Here is a 19,874-nt window from a genome sequence, read left to right on the forward strand (position 1 = left end):
TAAACGTAAAATATATATGTCATCTATTCTAGATTCTTATTACTTTCAAACTGGTGTGAATAAAAATTTGAAATTTTCTTCCAATTTTCAATTTAAAACTTAACTTTACTTATTTTTTACTTGTCTATGCTTAGGACTCCTTCAGAACTTCATGTTTTCAAATACAAGACATGTTATTATTGAAATGTGTGAGTATATATATACCAGTATATGTAAATGTGTAACAGATGATCGTGTCCTAGATGGCTGTACATGCATGTATATATATGCATACGCAGTCTAACAATGTTAATTTTTTTCTTTAATTTTGAATAATCTTTAGATTATAAGCATAAGAAATACTCAAAATGCCTCTTTCTAAGAATTTATATCCATGTATATTTATGTGTGTGTGTGTGTATATATATATATATATATAAAATGAGATTTGGGACCTTTAATTCATTGTTATCAAATAACTCTGTTCCAAAGTAACTGTCCCTTTGCAGCCAGTTAAGCCTACTGTGCTCTTTTCTCCCATGGGGGCCTGGTGTGCAATGGCTGCAAACAGTGGCCTCCTCAGTAGTGTATGCAGCCTGTTGCCTGTACCGCTTGCCCCAAGGGAACTTGGAGACAGCTTTTTCCAGTGGACATTCATGACTGGCATGCTGTCCCCAGTCTAGGCTCCACGCAGGTATGTGTGGTGCCTTTGGAAAGCCCCAGGGCACAGTGGCCAGGGTCCACGTTGCCCAAGTCATCATGTCCATCCATACCAAGCTGCAGAACAAGGAGCATGTGATTAAGGCCCTCCACAGGGCCAAGTTTCAGTTCCCTGGCCACCGGAAGATCCACATCTCCAAGAAGTGGGGATTTACCAAGTTTAATGCAGATGAATTTGAAAACATGGTGGCAGAAAAGTGGCTCATCACGGATGGCTGTGGGGTCAAATACATCCCTACTCGTGGCCCCTGGACACATGGCGGACCCTGCACTCATGAGAGCTTTGGCACTGCCCCCTCCTTACTCATGCCCACCCATAAATCCTACTTTCCTGTCAAAAAAAAAAAAGTGATTGTCCCATTTTGCCCTAGTGTTCTTTATTGATGATGTCACTGCTCCTTTATTGGTGGCTGAGTTTATCAGCATAGGCAATAAAGGAATGGAATGCTAAAGCTAGCTTATTAAATGCCTGTTTAACTTTAGTAAAAGGATACTTTAGCCACCTGAGTCTGGTTTCAAACAATATTGGTGCACTCAAGCTGTGCCCCTCCCCATTCCACTTCAGCCCAGGATCTTATAAGTGCCACTGCTATTTACAGGGGCATTGTGATTGTTAACTGTTGGGAGACAGAAGAGGGAGAAGCATGAGGGCAGTAGGGACCTCTCTGACCAGCCCCTTGGAGTAGGTTTTAGTCACTAGAGAAAAGGACGAGAAGCCAGTCGGACTGATTTGTGAGACAAGTTGAGGCAGGTCAGTGTGAGAGCCAAGAGAGATAGAATGGTTCTGTGGGAGCTGTGAGCCCTCTGTAAGACATAGGGCACAAGCAGAGCTGACTGGGGCTCACAGCTTGGTGGAAAGGAGCATTTTCTTAGTCCCTGCATGGAATCCAGACTACTGCAGCAAACCAAGCTGTAGACCCCATACCACTGGCTCAGGCACTGACATTCTCACGGCGAGCACCTCTTACTAATGAAAACGTGGGGGGCAGACGTGCACAAGAAGAAAAGGAGAGGGAGAAGAACATGGTAGCAGCATATGAAAACAGCAGGGATCCTTCGCTTTGAGAGTATCAAATGAGGGTGTGTATGCGTCTGCGTGTGTGTCCCAGGAATAAGTAGAGGACATTTTGGGAAAATCCAAATATTCCTATTTGGATTTCAGGACCATTTGTAAACTTGGCTTAACAAAAATATATGTATATTTAGTGGCTGTTGCTAGACGACATTAGGGATGTTCTGCAGTCATGAGGCCAATATTTGTTGAACTCTGCTTTCTATTGAGGATCACTAGTGCTTTACTCCTTAGTCTTTTTTCTTTCTTTCCTGTTTTCATTACTTAAGGAATGCTGAATCTCTCATCAATCTTAATCTAGGATATTCTGCTTACTAGGAAAGAGCATGGCATTTCTGGCATAGGTAAATAATTTCATACGATACGTGCTTTCCCAATAAAATGCACAGCTATGAAAAATAAAATCGACAATGAATTATTCTGATTTTCTCTAAAGAACCACTTAGCACATATTAGAGTCAACAATGAAGTAAGACTACCATGATCAAGAAAAGGATAAAAGGGCTTCCCTGATGGCGCAGTGGTTGAGAGTCCGCCTGCCGATGCAGGGGACACGGGTTCGTGCCCTGGTCTAGGAAGATCCCACATGCCACGGAGCGGCTGGGCCCATGAGCCATGGCCGCTGAGCCTGTGCGTCCGGAGCCTGTGCTCCGCAACGGGAGAGGCCACAACAGTGAGAGGCCCGCGTACCGCAAAAAAAAAAAAAAAAAAAAAAAAAAAAGAAAAAAAAAAAAAAAGAAAAGGATAAAAGAGTAATGGGGGAAAGCATAGTAGATGAGGTACTTCAGCAGCAAGGATTCAAGAGTTAGGATGGAATTTGAGGCAAAACCCAAAAAGCTTGGATTTCTGCTTCAATATCATGAGTAACAGGGAGCTGAGTTATACCACCCTTTCCCAAATACAACTAGACTCTTGATAAGATGCATTCTTAGAGGCATCTCTAGTTTCACTGGAGGTGGAAGGGATTTCCAGGGATTATCGCACCAATTGAGGATAAACAGGACAACTAGAACTGAGCCTGGAAGCACAGGGAACCTGGGCTCCTAATATTGTTGGCCAAAGTGTATTTCAGAGCTACGCAGGAATATGGTCAGGATTCTGGAAGCTGGTCCCCAAAATGCGGGAGCCAGGATTTTAGTAGTGGGAAGTTAGCATGACAGCCCACGTGAAGAAGAGTCAATGTGATGGGAAGCCAGGATAGATCTATGGACAATGGTGAGGAATAAGTTTGCATGAAAACTGAATTCCAAACCAACACCTGGACCTTTGGATCAGCAGTGACAAAGAGAGTTGATTCTGAGACTCCCAATCTAATGCAAAAGCCCCCAAAGAGGCCTGTGAAATAGGAGATAGGAATGTTCCCCAATAACATAAACAATGACAAAAGTGGGGTCAAATGCCCTTTGTAGGAAAGTATACCTAATTAGGACCTCAGGACTCCCACAGATTAATATGACATCACATCAACATATGAAACAACAGATTTAGAAAACCAAGGGCTAAAGACATTAACACTCTCAGCATTTCTTTGTATAAAATATTTAAAGACATAAAAATAAAATTGCAAAGATCAACACACTCAAGAAAATTTTCACAAATAAGAGTACAAACTTGGGGCTTCCCTGGTGGTGCAGTGGTTGAGAGTCCGCCTGCCGATGCAGGGGACAAGGGTTCGTGCCCGGGTCCGGGAGGATCCCACATGCCGCAGAGCGGCTGGGCCCGTGAGCCATGGCCGCTGAGCCTGCGCGTCTGGAGCCTGTGCTCCACATCGGGAGAGGCCACAACTGTGAGGCCCGCGTACCCCCCCCCCAAAAAAAAATAGAATACAAACTTAAAAACAATTGGCTTCTAGAAATAAAAATATATGCAATCATGGACGTTAAAAATCTCAAAAGATAGGCTGAATGTATATCAGAGTAGACACATTTGAAAAGAGGGGTAATGAACTGCAAGGTATACCTCCTTATGTCACAAGAGGAAAAATTTATTCTCACTGGTAGAAATGTAGATTGTTCCAGCCATTTTGAAAAAGCAACATGGCGACATCTCTTAAAATTTCAAGACAGACAAGCTGAGTTTTGAGAAAATAATTTTTAAAAATAAAGGCACCTACCTGTAAGCATATAAGTAATGAAGGGAGATGGATAGTTGATTTTTATTAATGGGTTATTTATTCTTCTTTTTACCACTGACTTCTATGCTGTTATAATTTGGAAAATTGCAAGCTAAGAATATTATTAGAGAAAAAGAATAATAATAAAAATACCTGATATTTATATAATATTTATTATATGCTAGCCACTATAAATACCTTTTATATATATAAAGTCATCTTTTCAACAATCTTATAAGGTAAGTACTAATATTACTTTGAAATATGGGTTGCTCTAGAACACATGACGATAATAGAGAGTTTGAACATAGGCAGAGAGTCTTATTCTAAAATTTTCACTTTTACCCACTCATAATCTATACACTTTTAAATACAAGCAAAATATAGGAAAAAGAGTCCTTTACAACCCTCAAAACAGATTGAAAGAAGCCTGGAATGGTAGTTAACACGTTTGTATATAAATAGCTTGTGAGATATAAAACTCCAACAGGCAGGAGAATTTGAAGACCAACATCTGTGTTACAAATATGAAAAGTCAAAGAGGCTTTCCAGAATGAATTTTCAGTTCCCAAAGTGCAGCACATCCTTGTCAAAAAGACAAAAACAAGAATTAATAACTCAGTACAAATCCCTGGAGAGTCCTGTTAAATTTAATCTGGCTATCTCTCCTCTTTTAGGAAACTGAGAATTAGGGAGATTGGTATTTAATAGGAGATGGGTTCCTTACAAATGTACCCACTGTCAACTTCTCCAGTTGGAAAGTTTGAAGAAAAATCACAAGCTGAATCCAGCAACAATAAAAGAGAATCTCTTACAGTTCATTAGAACTGAATATTTTGTAAATAATGTTTAGGCTATCTCTTCAGAATTGTAGGTGATCATGAATTAGAAGTAAGGAAATGAATAGTGAAAATCTGTGTGGACTTAAATAGTGACACCTCCCCTGAATATAGTTTAAGCATGTTTATCCTGAAATGAAATTTCAATGCAACATGAAATTTCAGATGATCATTTAACGTTTTCCTTATTAAAAATGATTACTCAGGCATGACTTCAATAAATTATCTAAGAAAAAAACCAGAGTTAAGTACCATAACTGTTTGCATGTTCTTCCATGTTAATATCATTGGGAAGAGTAACAAGCTAAAATATCAATATATTTAAAATCCAACCCACTGCTCAATTTTCCCTCTTTGTAATAGTTGTAGAAGAAATTCTCTACTACATTTCATGCTAGATGTCTTAAAAAATCATCATCTGCTCTCACTGGGGTATACTCAGACTGCCTCATAAGGTGGACATTCCTAGGGAGATAGTCAATCGGTATCAAATTCTACTTAAATGTACATCAGTTTTTGTTTTTGTTTTTGTTTTTTTTTGCGGTATGCGGGCCTCTCACTGCTGTGGCCTCTCCCGTTGCGGAGCACAGGCTCTGGACGCGCAGGCTCAGCGGCCATGGCTCACGGGCCCAGCCTCTCCGCGGCATGTGGGATCTTCCCGGACCGGGGCACGAATCCATGTCCCTTGCATCGGCAGGCGGACTCTCAACCACTGCGCCACCAGGGAAGCCCATCATCATTATTTTTTCAAAGTTCATTCGACAAACTGGTTTAGGTTTAGGAAACTAATGAATAGAAAAGAAATACATTCTTTTTTTAGGAAATGAAATAATTGTTCTCTTGATTGAGAACAACCTCTCCATTTTGCTACTTAATGCAACTAATATTTAGCAATTATTAAGTTTGATAAATTTCATATAATTAGTAAGCAGCCAACAAACCACAACAGAGGAAAATATTCACTTGCCAATAATTTGGTCATCCTTTTCTGGTAGAATGTTTTGTCTCAGCTTAGGGGCTATTTAATTGTAGTCATAGAGGAGCCAGGCTCAGAATTCTGCTACACAGCAGGGAGAGAACTACCCTCAATTACAAAGAAGTTCATCCCAGTCTTTCTATGATCTGTGTTTCTATTAAACCTAAATTAGCTCATAAACAATTGGTGAATAAGGGAGTGATATCAGTATATGCTGATTGTTATGTTGATTCATATGGGATTTTTTTTATAGACAAGTGGAAACAGAAGAGGGAATAGAATTATGACCTTTATCAGGAAATATCCTTCACCCCAGCTGCTGCACAGGCCAGGAGGTCTTCCATCTGTATTTTAACAGCTTCCTCCCAGGAAGCTCACCCCAGCCTTGAAGGATTCTCCTGTGCTCAAAGTTCTATTAACACCCGACTTTTCCCAGTGCCCACAAGCCAGCATTTCTAATCAACTGTCTTTGCGAATTTTCACATCCCTTGAGCATCCTACTGTCTACGCTGTCCAAATTATCTCCAAGGTCCCCAATTATTGTTTCCTTAGGGCTCTGGATGTAAAGTTACATGGGTTTTGAGTGGTCTGTCCCTAAAATTATTTCCCCATAGGCCCTATTGTTTCAAATGTGTGAATTTGCAGAACACAAACCCTTTTGTATATATCATGTTATAACAGAATAACTTTATTGCTAAAAGATACCCTATGGCTAATGGGGAGCTAATCATTTGAGTTTAGGTTCTATAAAGATATAAGAACATTTAATAGAATTAAAGTAGTACTTCTTTAAAAGAACTGTATATAAAAACAATTGCTCAGAAGACAGTTTGCCATCAAATAATTTGCTTTATTTAATGAGTTAAGGCTTGTCTTTAACTTCAAAGAATATACTAGAAACATACAGTACCCTGAACACACTCCTTTCTAAACTTTAGTCTGATGCTAGGACTATTATTTGATCTAGAGCATATGTTCCCAAGCAGGCCTGGGTTCCCAGTAGGCTCCTGCTACCTTGAACAACATACATTTGGGGAGAGGGGCTAAAATGGTAGTCATTAGCCATTTCTCCCAATACTTAGTTCCTCCTCTAGATCAAGAGTCTTAATCTCACAGAAAATGATGCTACTCTGATATAAGACAGCTGTTCTCAATGGGAAGGAATCATAGTAAAATGAGAAGGTGAAATCTTAAAAATAGGCACCAGGAAGTCTAGCCCACATCAAAGGTAGAATCTTTGGAATAAAAGAAAATAAGGAGAGGGAATATGGTATTAAGACTTCCCATGTTGTGAAATACTGACCTAGACAAGTTAATAAGAAAACTCAATAATATGGGACATTTTTGAAAGCAAAAGTTATTGCTATCACTTAGATTTTTAACCAAGGCCATCTTCTATTTCCACATGATCCCCTCCCACTTGATGACTAATTGCATTTTTCTAAAGAAAGGCATAAATCAGAGTGAAAGTAGGTGTACTGAGAATACTTATAAATACATATTTATATATATGTATGTTCAACCTTATTTGAGAGAGGAGAGTTCTTTCTCAATCTTGATCTTTAAAATAGAACTTAGAAATAATAGTGAAGATGGGTGCTAAACTCTTTTATCATAGAGATTTAGGTTCTGTCTATAATTAAAAATAAGTTCCTACAAATCAACAGTAAACTGTCCTGAGGAAGCTTAAGATGATTTATGGGCCAAACTATTAAACTTGTCAAAGGCCACAGTTTAACAACACAAAACTTAATAGTGACTTGATTTTAAGTAAGAATCGCTGTAGATATATGGATTGCTGGATCTGAACATTATTATGGGCCCTCACTTACAGTAATATGAATTTGAATCTTAATATCGAATCCAAGCTTTTGCCTTTTATTTTATTCATCAAAACTATATCTGCTTCATTGGATCAAGCTTTAAGCACACTTCCTACAGAAGTTGTATATTGATGAGCTCCTTCCATCTTGGAATTCTATGAGAAACCCCTCCAATGCTCAAATGTATATAAGAACAGAAAGATGGACAGATTGGGTGGTTATTGGGTAGGGTAGAGGAGAGTGGGGAGACGCAATGACGTTGGGTAGAGGGCATTCCTCTTTCTTTTCTGAAAACTAATAGACCCCAAAGACAGGAGATATATTGAGCATACTTTCTTTGCATCACCCTTATAATTTTGTTCTTTGGATATGAAGTATTTGGAAAATATTAGGAAAAGAACAACAGTGACCTGGTAATGAAACTGCTAACGTTTATTCTTCCTTTGTCCTAAAATATACTTGGGAACAAACTGAGAAACATTAAGGAACATTAATTGTGTCTTTGAAATTCAAATCATGCAATTCCACTCTTACAAGATTTTTTAAAAAGCTATATATGAAAAAAGGATCCTCGTCCCTGACTTAATACATCGCCTTTTATTAGGATCAGCACATCTCTTTCTCTCATTGGATTAGTATACCCCGTGAATCCTTAGTTGTTTTATGCATAAAAGGTGCTGAACAGTGGTTTCTGAGTTATGAATTAAAGGGATACTTAAATACAGCTCACTGCTCAGTATCATGGGGGAAATGACGACCAGGAAGAGGACAGGAGAACTAAATTACTAACAAAATAAAGGAGAACGAATGAGATTTCATACTTTTCGGAGGGGGGAAGGGTGAAAGCCAATAATTTAAGTTAATGATGCAAATGAACAGAGAATGACCCATTTCTGTTAACAGCCTTTCTACCTCTCGTATGGGCAGAATCAAGTCTGTGGTGAGCCATTGCCTACACCTTTCATAGCCCCAAGAGCCCAAGTCATCCCTCTCACAGTTCCCACCCTTCCCCAGGCTGCTGATAATGCACTTAGTGGCCAAAAGAACAGACTGGACTTCACTTCTCTAAACACATCTGTGCCCTGGACACGGACCTGCACAACATTAGCAGTAACTGACATGGCCACCCAGAAATTGATAAGCTGATTATATTATTTATATGGGGATGCACAGGACCTGGAATAGCCAAAACAATTTTGAAAAAGAAGAAAAATTGGAAGAATCATTATTTTATCTCAAAATTACAGTAATCAAGACAATTTTGGAACTGGAATAAGAATAAACATACAGATCAATGGAAGAGAATTGACAGTCAGAAATAGACTCTCACATATATGGTTAAATGATAAGGGACAAATGTGGAGGGTAATTTAATGAAGAAAAGATAGTCTTTTCAACAAATGTTGTGAAACAATTGGACTTGCATATGCCCTCACTGTGCATGTCAAAAATGAATGTCAACATTTATTTTATACCACCGGCAAAAAATAACTAAAAATGGACCATAGACCTAAATACAAAATCTGAAACTACAAATTTTTAGTAAAAAAAAATAAAAGAAAAACCTTTGTAATCTTAAGTTGGACAAAGATTTCTTAGAACATGTAATGGTTCATTTTATGTGTCAAGCTAGCTAGAATATAGTGAATATAGTCAGTTGTTTGGCCAAACACTAGATTACATATTGCTATAAAGGTATTTTTTAGATGTGTTTAACATTTATAATCAGTTGACTTTAAGATTATTCTGCATAAGGTGGGTGAGCCTCAAACAATCAGTTGAAGGCCTTAAGAGCAAAGGCTAAGGTTTCCCGATGAAAAAGGAGTTTTGCCTCCAAACTGCCACACAGAACTTCTTCCTGAGTTTCCAGCCTTCAGATGCAAGACTGCAATATTAACTCTTTTTTTAATTGTGGTAAAAAAATAATAATAACATGAGATCTACACTCTTAACACACTTTTAAATGAACAGTAATTATTGTTAACTATAAACACATCGTTGTACCTCAGATCTCTAGAAGTTTTTCATCTTGCCTGACTGAAACTTTATACCCATTGAACTGCATTTCCCTCACTTCCCTTCCCCCAACCCCTGACAATCACCATTCTACTTTCTACTTCTACAAGTTTGACTACCTTCGCTAGCTCATATAAGTGAAATCCTGCAGTATTTGTCCTTCTACGACTGGCTTATATCATTCAGCATAATGTCCTCAAAGTTCATCCATGTTGCAGCATATGATGGGATTTCCTTTTTTTTTTAAGGCTGAATAATATTTCATTGTATGGATATACCACATTTCCTTTATCCATTCACCCAGCATTGAATATTTAGGTTGTTTCTACCTCTTGACTATTGTGAATAATTCTGTGATGAACATGGGAGTGTTCTCTTGAAATTGCAGCCTGCTGCCTTGACCTATGGATTTTAGACTTACCAGCCCTTATATCCACAATCACTTGAGCCAATTACTTAAATCTCTCTCTGTCTCTCTGTCAACTAGAGCTCTTATACCTTGTTCTGGGGAATATAAATGGCATGGCCACCTTGTTATTATATTGAAAATACACCTACCATATGACAAGAGTGGGATGAGCAATCCCACTCTTATCAAGAGAACTGAAAACATATGTCTACACAATGACCTGTAAATGAATGTTTTAGCATTTTTATTTATAATCACTCAAAACTGGAAACATCTCAAACATCCTTCAACTCGAAAATGGATAATAAATAAATTATGGTATATCTACACACTAAAATGCTATTCAGCAATAAAAAGCAAGGAACTACTAATACATGCAAGAACTTGGATGAATTTCAAAAACATTATACTGAATGAAATTTTAAAAAGACACAAAAGCCTACCTACTAAATGATTCCAAATACATGACATTCTGAAAAAGGAGAAAATCATTGACACAGAAGTCAAATCAGGGAAGGGATTTTGGTGTGATGGAGCTATTCTATACTTTGAAAGTGGTGGTCACTGTTCTTATAATTTTAGGTAGTTACAAACATCAGTTAAATACTGGGCTTCGGATTAACAATACATTTAGCAAGTAAATTGAAATTGTGACTATTGTAATGGTTTTACTGGCTACTATGTCACTGATGCATTTTAAAAGTTTTAACTCTTTCTTAAGAAGTTGAATTAAAATCTTAAACCAATTGCAAAGGAACTGTCCAGAAAGTGCAATTGGAAGAGATTAATAAAGAAAGTTATTACTTGGAGGCTAATTTGTTTTTCATTATAGCTAGAGAAATTCAACCCATTGGTCCTTCATGTGTGGCAGCCTTTTGATGAAAATTAAAATGGCTGGACTTGATAACTTTTCCAAACTTTAGATGAGGAAAGTGTATTAAAGCTCAATGAAATAATTTTAGTTAAAAGCAGAAATATGAAAAGAATAACTGTTTTACAAAAGCCAGAGTATAAAAAGAATTAGTTTTTTGAATATGAAATATTAAAGTTTAAAACCTAAATATTTTTTCTCTAAGATGGAAAAATTTTGGCTTTGCTAGAATGAATTGTTTTAAAGAGACCGAATATTCAGAAGGAAGAGAAAAATGTCTCAAGCGAGATCACAAAATATCACTGAATTTCTCTTTTGTGCAAGACACTGCTGCCTTTTGTACAAAAACCTATAAAGTTCTAAATATTTTACCCTACAGTTTTTCTATTAATCCATATAACAACTCTATAAACTATAACAGGATACTTTTATCTATGTTAACAAATAAGAAAACTGGGCCTCTCTTTCTTTTCCAATTTACCAGTCACTACCAATGGAGTTGTATGTCGACACTAAGGTCTTTGCACCCATACCATACCACAGTGCCTTTTCTGAGTATAGGGAGACCTCAAAGATATTGCAGGGTTTGGTTCCAGACCAAAAAAGCAATATCTCAATAAAGCAAATATCTCAATAAAATGAGTCACAAGAATTTTTTGGTTTCCCAGTGCATATAAAAGTTATGTTTACACTATTCTATAGGCTCTTAAATGTGCAACAGCATTATGTCAAAAAAATGTATATACCTTAATTTAAAGATACTTTATTATTAAAAAATACTAACTATCATCTGAGCCTTCGGTGAGCTGTAGTAGTAACATCAAATCACTAGTCACAGATCACCATAACACATATAATGATAATGAAAAAGTTTGAAATGTTGCGAGAATCACCAAAATGTGACACAGAGACATGAAGTGAGCAAATGCTTTTGGAAAAATGGCACGGATAGACTTGCTTGATGCAGGGTTGCATCAAACTTTCAATTGGTAGAAAAAAACACAATGTCTTCAAAGCACAATAAAGTGAAGAGCAATAAAGTGAGGCATGCCTGTATTATCCTCTTCTGGAATACAAAATGTTCTATTAAGTAGCTATTTGCTGCCGATTTACAGAAAACTGTTTTTTTGTTCACTCACTATTGTACTATGTTTTTGTTTTTTTCTTTTTGTTTTTGGCTTTTGCCTGAGTTGAGTTTGCCAACGGAGAGGAGAAAAAAAACTAAGTCTCAAAGAGGGCAAGTGACATGATAAAATATGGAGCTAGTATTTTTCATCACAAAAGCTTTTAGTTAATCTCAGTAAATGACTTATATGAGCAAAATAAATCTTTGATCAAAAATGCTATCATGATCCTGAATTATTATTTAGAAGCTAAATAATATGACATCTGAGATGTGCTTTAAAATATTTCAGGACAAAGGAGGTGATGGAGATAGATGGAATAAAATTGGAGAAATGTTTGTAACTACAACTGTTGAACTTAGGTTATATATACATGGACATTCATATGCTCCTCTCTTTGCTTTTGTGTATGTTTAAAGTTTTTCATAACACAAAAGTTATTTTCAAATGCCACCATGAATCAAATTCTATAATCAAAGGCAATATTATTTGGGATTTTTTTTAATGTTCGTTCATTTATTTATTTATTTGGCTGCGTCGGGTCTTAGTTGCAGCACTCAGAATCTTCGTTGCCGCATGCGGGATTTTTCATTGAGGCATGTAGGCTTTTCGTTGCGGTGCGCGGGCTTCCCTCTAGTTGTGGTAGGAGGGCTTCAGAGTGCACAGGCTCAGTAGCTGCGGCGTGCGGACTTGGTTGCCCCACGGCATGTGGGATCTTAGCTCCCCAGCCAGGGATCGAACCCGTGTCCCCTGCATTGGAAGGCGGATTCTTAACCACTGGACTACTAGGGAAGTCCCAAAGGCAACATTATTTGTTATTGCTTCATAAATATTTGAAAAAACTTGAAATATTTGAAAAAATAAAGCGAGGTTTCTTTTACTAATAATGCACATTCATTTCTACCAGGAATTTTTCTCTTCCTTACTGTTTACAATCATCTTACTTTCAAAAACAATGTTTTCACGTCAAAATGAAATATAACAAGTGAGAGAAATAAAGAGGAAAGAAGATAAAGTAAAATCTAAGAACACCACAAACACCAAACCATCAGAGGGTGTGCTGCTGAACGTCATTTAAAATCGTAAGAGGAATGACACTGAAAGGCCAGGGCACTAGGAGAACTGTCACTATTATATCAAAGTAAAATAGCCTTTAGTTTGTAGGCTTTTTCTCAATTTTACAATGTCACAGACCATCCAGCATATCGATGCATTTTAAATCTGGTATTTTCAGTCTATCCAAGTTTAAAAAAAATAGATTTGGCGATGTCCAGTGCTTTCTGAATGTAAAAGAAGTAAGAGACTAAGAATCGGGGGGCAGGAAGCAAACCAAATATTACTAATTGCATATGAGACACTATCCAGACTCAACACGATAGTCTACTGGAAATGCCTTCTACAGATGCTAAAACTGTTCTCTTGTAACCATTTTTCTTCAGTCTTTGTAGAAAATCATGGTTTTGCAAGTGCAGCCTCATACAAGTGCAATGACAACTAGTGCTGACACAGTAAAAGAAATATAAACTCTTCAGAATTGGCCAAAGAAATTGAAGATAACCAGCCCATTTAAGCCCCTTGATCATCATACTTCTTTCTCAATGTGCATGTGAAAAGAATGTAAAATAACTCAAATAGAAAGCTTCCTCTAAATCTGTTGTGGTCAATCTAAAATAATTATAAAATGCCTGATGTGTCTATTACACATGTTAAAATCTTGAACATTAATAAATCTGAATTAGAGAACAAAATTAAATAATCAGAAAAATGTTGACCAAGGGGTCCTTGAACTGACAGCTGTGTACACATCCTCCTTATCAATGTCAAGGAAGTTCATGAATCTCTGATGAAAGGACAATGCCCCTGGCATAGCAGGGCTGAACAGAGAGAGAGCAGGGAGCCCATATCACCATTCATTATATGAATAATAATTTCAAGACATTTTCATATCTGCATGTTTCCATTTCAAGTTTAAAATTCTGTCTTTAGTTAATCTTTGAGAAATTGGCATAATTTACTTCACCACAACACTTAAACTCATAAAGCGAGGCTTCCTTGCAAAAGCAAGTAAAGATATTAAACTAGGATGTCAGTTTCTTCTCTGCTTTAGGATTTTAGGGGAGTAAGGTTATATAGAGATGAATCAGGAATGAACATGATAACTGCAACACAAAAACCATAAAATTTTTGAACATTAAGTTAATAAACCCAATCTTAGATAGATCAGATACATGAGAAATGGTCTATTGAATATAACATGCTCTGTGTCCTATGCATGTTGACCTGAAAAAGGGAAATATGTTTTTAAAGGGGTCAGTTTACCATGAACTACCTTCCAGTTCTGTGCTGGCACCTGCTGGCTCACCAAGGGCAATTGTTAAAATTTCAGGAATTTTGTGAGTCAATTTTTAAACACCGCTATTATTAAAAATTAAGTTATATTAACCTACAGTTAAACAAATCCTATTAATAAGAAATATAATAGTCATCATTCTAAATTATTTTGCTATTGTCTACATTCTTGAGGTTCTTTATGTCTATTTATTATATGGTGGGAACATCAAAATTGAGTGCTACTGCATATCTCTTCCCAATTCCATGTTCATACCAAGTTAGTAGGTTAAAATAGAACATGATGAGATTATTTACACCATGGAAATCAACAAATACTATGAATCAGTGTTGTTTTTCCTAGAAAGCTGGTTATTAAACACTTATCAACATATCACTGCATATTGAATTTAGAAGAATAAGATAAACATGATTACACATAAAGAGATTTTTATAAATAAAAGTTAAGGAAAATTGTCTATCCTCTATCACATTACTGTTATAAATTCTTATTTGTTTGACACCTCAATGAAGAGAGAATTGTTTTATTTAACCATGTGTCTGTATAGTTCATTTGTTTTCTCTAAGTTGGAATGGCCCTAAATAATATATTATGGACAAAAAAGAATCCGTTATATTTTTAATTGTTTATAAAAATACTCACATAATAGTAAATCGTTTCTAAGTATATTTATATCAACAAATTCTTGTCCATGTCTAACATTTAAATTAAAGATGGAATAAAGCTGATTAGCAGATTAAACACAATGTCTTCACAAAAATAAATGGGAATTTGGAAATGCCCATTTCCCAGTTGTTAAAAAAAAAATAAGAGGCTGAATTTGGAAATTCATCGTACAGAAACGAAATCCTACGTGATCCATATTTTATACATAAACTCACATACATGAAGGAACTTGGAAATAGTACAACACTGAATAGAAAGAGATATTTGGTATAGAGGAAACTCTACTGGAATTCATACTGAGATAACTTCATGGAATAATAGGAACTTGAGCTGGATTTTTGTAGCAAGAGTAGGAAAACAGAAGGAAAAGAGTAACCATACCACCTGGTAGCACCAATAAACATTAACACTATTGCCAAGTGAAGAGCTAGTTTGTAGCTACTCACTCACAAGAGCTATTAGTAAAATAATTCCCTCTTATCCATGGGGATACATTCCAAGACCTCCAGTGGATTCCTGAAACTATGGATAGTACCAAACCCTATATATGTTATGTTTTTTCCTATACGTACATACCTACGATAAAGTTTAGTTTTTAAATTAGACACAGTAAGAGATTAACAATAACTAATAATAAAATAGAACAATTATAACAACATACTGTAATAAAAGTTATGTGAATATCATCTCTCTCTGTTTCTCAAAAATATCTTATTGTACAAATTTAGTGCCTTCTCCATGTTAACTAAGCACTTATCAAGCACTGTGACCATAACTTTTGCAGTCTGAGGTGTGACAGCAAAATTAACATGAATTTCTTTTTCCTTCTCCACAATTCCATTGATAAAATTTCATTCTTACCATACATCTTAGCAACCTCAGGATACAATTCTTTTTTCTTTCCTTATCAGGTTGAGAACTTTCTGCTCTTCACTTAAAGGAAGCATATAACGGCTTCTCTTTGGCATATCCAAATTGCCAGCATCACTATTCTTGTGCTTTGGGCCATTATTAAGTAAAAGAAGTATGATTTGAATACAAGCACAGTGATATCAATCTGATAACCAAGACGGCTACTAAATGACTAATGGACAGGATATGCTGGACAAAGGGATGATGTACATCCCAGGTGGAATGGAGCAGCACGGCGTGAGATTTCATCGTACTACTCAGAATAGCATGCAATGTAAAACTTATGAATTGCTTAATTCTGGAATTTTCCATTTAATATTTTTGAACTGTGGTTGACCACGGGTAACTGAAAAAATGGATAAGGGGGACTATGGTATTGTTAGAATAGAAATGCTTTCTAACCTAAGAAGAGGCTCTTTTTGGCTGAGGCCTGGAGGAGAAGCCCTGTTTGAGTGGTGTCGATAACTATCTGGTCATGTTAAAAATTTAAGAAACTGATCTTTTTTTTTAGATTCCATATATATGTGTTAGCATATGATATTTGTTTTTCTCTTTCTGACTTCAAGAAGAACCTAGGGGCAGGACGGGAATAAAGATACAGACCTACTAGAGAATGGACTTGAGGACACGGGGAGGGGGAAGGGTAAGCTGTGACAAAGTGAGAGAGTGGCATGGACATATATACACTACGAAACGTAAAATAGATACCTAGTGGGAAGCAGCCGCATAGCACAGGGAGATCAGCTCGGTGCTTTGTGACCACCTAGAGGGGGGGTATAGGGAGGGTGGGAGGGAGGGAGACCCTAAAGGAAGAGATATGGGGATATATGTATATGTATAACTGATTCACTTTGTTATAAAGCAGAAACTAACACATCATTGTAAAGCAATTATACTCCAATAAACATGTTAAAAAACATGTAAGAAACTGCACTAGTAAAATGTAACATGGTAGTGGAATTTAGTAAAAAGAGGCTGGATAATAAAGAGATACATATTGTGGGAGATCTTAAATATAACTTTAAGAGAATATGGAAGACTTAGGAAATGCCTCTGATACCATATCCTCTCTGCCCACCGCACAGGTCATATTTATGTTCAGTGGATAGCTGTTATACATTTTTATGGCTTCCTGTCTCAAGGAGCTACCTGTCTCAGCATGAGTTCTTTCCCTGGTTACAGGTATACATCTGTCCTGATCAAGGAACAGGTCATAAGTGCCAGGTAGTTATACCCTCAACCAATAAGGGAAGGGAATTAGTGATAAATGCCCCCGGTTCCTTGTCCCTCATTGGGGGAGTTTAGGGAATTGTTCTAAACAGTTTCTCAGAAGCTACCCGGCTGGGCTGAATTCCAGTTACCCTACTCATGAATACACCATATCCTGTACCTTCCCTGCTTCACCTCCCCACTCCTTCAACATGTTTCTCAGAATTATTTCAACCCCCCAAACCCTGCCTCCCCTAAAAAATCCTCCTTGCACACAGTTCTTTGTCTTAGAGTCTCCTTTTGGGGAAATCCAAACTATTATGGAGTCCGTAATATTCAAGATATTCAAGACTGAAAGTGATATGAGAACAATAAGTAATTTATTTATGGCCAATAAATTTCAAATAAGGGTTTTCATGCTATGTCAATACAATTCTTGGGCTGACGTAGAAGAGAGAAAACTACTTCACATAGGTGAGCCTAGGATCATGAAAACAACTCAACGAGTATTTGTATGGTATGTGCTACATGCACTACAGAAAGCACTCGGGGATATCGGGATGAACAAAACTGCCTGTGCCCACAAAGTACATGGTCTGCTTACACGAAAATTCCCAATGGAGACAGTAAACAGAGAAAAATAGGAAATTAGATTCCTCAAAGGTGATCAAAGAATTGTACTTATTACTAGACTCATAGATGTCAAGCTGAATTCTTGCAAAATCCTGACCAGGCCACAGATTGATGTCATTTATTTGGAAGCTGATACTAGCAGATTTGGGGACATTCTTCAGAACTGACAGTAGAAAGGGATTTTCCTCTGGGGATGAACAGCAAATTGGTCTAACTATACTTGACATTATAATCACAACAGGCAATGATCAAATGTATTGTTGCTGGACAGCGGCAATGTCATTGATCTGTTGCCTGGCCGAAGTGCTGTCCAGTGCTTCGGTTCAAAGCTCAGGGTTCTTGACGGCTTTTTATAAATAAGGTCAAAGCTCTTGAAAGCCCTTAGAAATCAACTCAACTATCTACTGATGGAAACTATAGACCTCCGCTTCCCTTCCTATCCCGTGATTACACCAGCCTCTTGCCAACCCAAGCTTAGTACACCCCTTTAGGGATTCATAAGCATCCCAAACCTACTTCAGTCTAAAGCTACAAATCTTAGATACTTATCAAAATACAAGGGACTCTAGAATTACTTCCCAACATAGCTGTTTGGATAAGAACAAGTGGAGGGGACTAAAATGCAAGGGAACACAGGAGAGCAGCCATAGTCAGAATACCAACAAATGTGTCATTACCCATATCTTGTGTTCTCTCTGTAAAATTAACCAATATCCAACTTCCCTGAAGCTGAAGCCACATAATGAACTCTCTGGAGCAAGTTAATTTTTATATTTTAATTATTTTCTATTCTGCTATAAAATCACCATGCAAGTACATTATAGCAAATCTATATGAAAGGAATAGTGGGAATGCTAAATAGGCCACTTACAATAAAAGTGAAACATCTTAATTTCCGTAAAAAAGTCATTCTCTTTTAAATTAGATTAAGAAAAGTAGAAATAACCAGACAGTTTCTGCCTTTGTAGGAGTGGTTTGGGTACCTCAGTGAGAGCCCCAAAGCAATGATGTACACTACACAACCCCATCCCACAAAGCCTGGCCTCCTACACGTGGAAGAATTTGACCCATCATGTGGAGTTTCATTTCTGAAAATGACACCAGGGGTATTATGTTGGAATAGAATAAAAACTAATAAAATTGTATGCCAGATCTTTAATCAAATCAATAATACAATTCACTGAGGTTCTTTGGAGATCATTTCCTAAAATAAATATCAGAAATTACAGTAAATTTCAAGTAGAAATATACACAGAAAAATGTACATGTGCTCTTTTTAAAAAGCTGATTATATCTTGCTGGTCTAGTTCTATGTATAGGCAACTGCCTATGCCTTTGATTTGGATGGTAACTAAAAGGGCCTTCCAACTATAATACCAACTGTGCTGTCTGTTTGCTGTAATAGTCTCAACCTCACTGCTTCATTCCTTTAGGTCTTCTGGATTATTTTTGCCATTATTTTAAATTAAAATACTTATTAAAAGGAGAGCATCTTCTTATTATTGGACACCTTAAAGAGCAGCTGATATCTATGGGAATATTACATGAATAAATATTATACAGCAGTGACAGCATCTACAATGAAGCATGAAAAACACTCTTTTTCCAAGTGCCTATTAGGCAAATTATTGCTACTCTCAGAAAGGAGTTCTGATTTAACAGCTCAAATACTTCCTTCATCATTTTAAATCAATTGATACTATTTTCAAAGAAAATTAGATTATCAGCATAGAAGTAGACCTTGAAAGCCACATAGTCTAACTACCTCATTTTACACTTGAAGACAGTGAATCTCAGAGAGGTTGACCTGCCAAAAGCCGAGCAGATATTTATTGGCAACTCTATAACCAGAACTCTGGTCCGTGTCAGAAGCTAAGGCCAGTCAGATGTTTCCAGCAAACTGCTCAGAAATAGGGAGGGAAGATGGAATATATGGAACAATTACAGAGCACCACCATTTTTATCACAAGTTCTGAGAATAATTTCCTCCAAGTGTTTTCTGATACAACTGAAATTAGAATGTGAGTAGCTGCCATGCCTTCTTATAGTATACCAAGTAGGATGTGTCATTTTTTATAAATTAAAACATGGCTAGAAAGATAAGCCTGAAATGTTAATAACAGTTATTTCTGGGTTCTGGTTTTACTTTCTTCTTGGCATTG

At 36.8% G+C, this 19,874-nt stretch overlaps 1 non-coding gene across 1 annotated transcript; it reads left to right on the top strand.

The window, feature by feature from the left end:
• Positions 1–482: 482 nt before the first annotated feature.
• Positions 483–618, top strand: LOC116753701. The gene has a single exon (XR_004349804.1). It is a non-coding gene; the product is annotated as a small nucleolar RNA SNORA70 (small nucleolar RNA).
• The last annotated feature ends 19,256 nt before the right edge of the window (positions 619–19,874 follow it).

The sequence above is a fragment of the Phocoena sinus genome, chromosome 4 (assembly GCF_008692025.1).
Source record: "Phocoena sinus isolate mPhoSin1 chromosome 4, mPhoSin1.pri, whole genome shotgun sequence".
In the NCBI taxonomy this organism is placed as follows: domain Eukaryota; kingdom Metazoa; phylum Chordata; class Mammalia; order Artiodactyla; family Phocoenidae; genus Phocoena; species Phocoena sinus.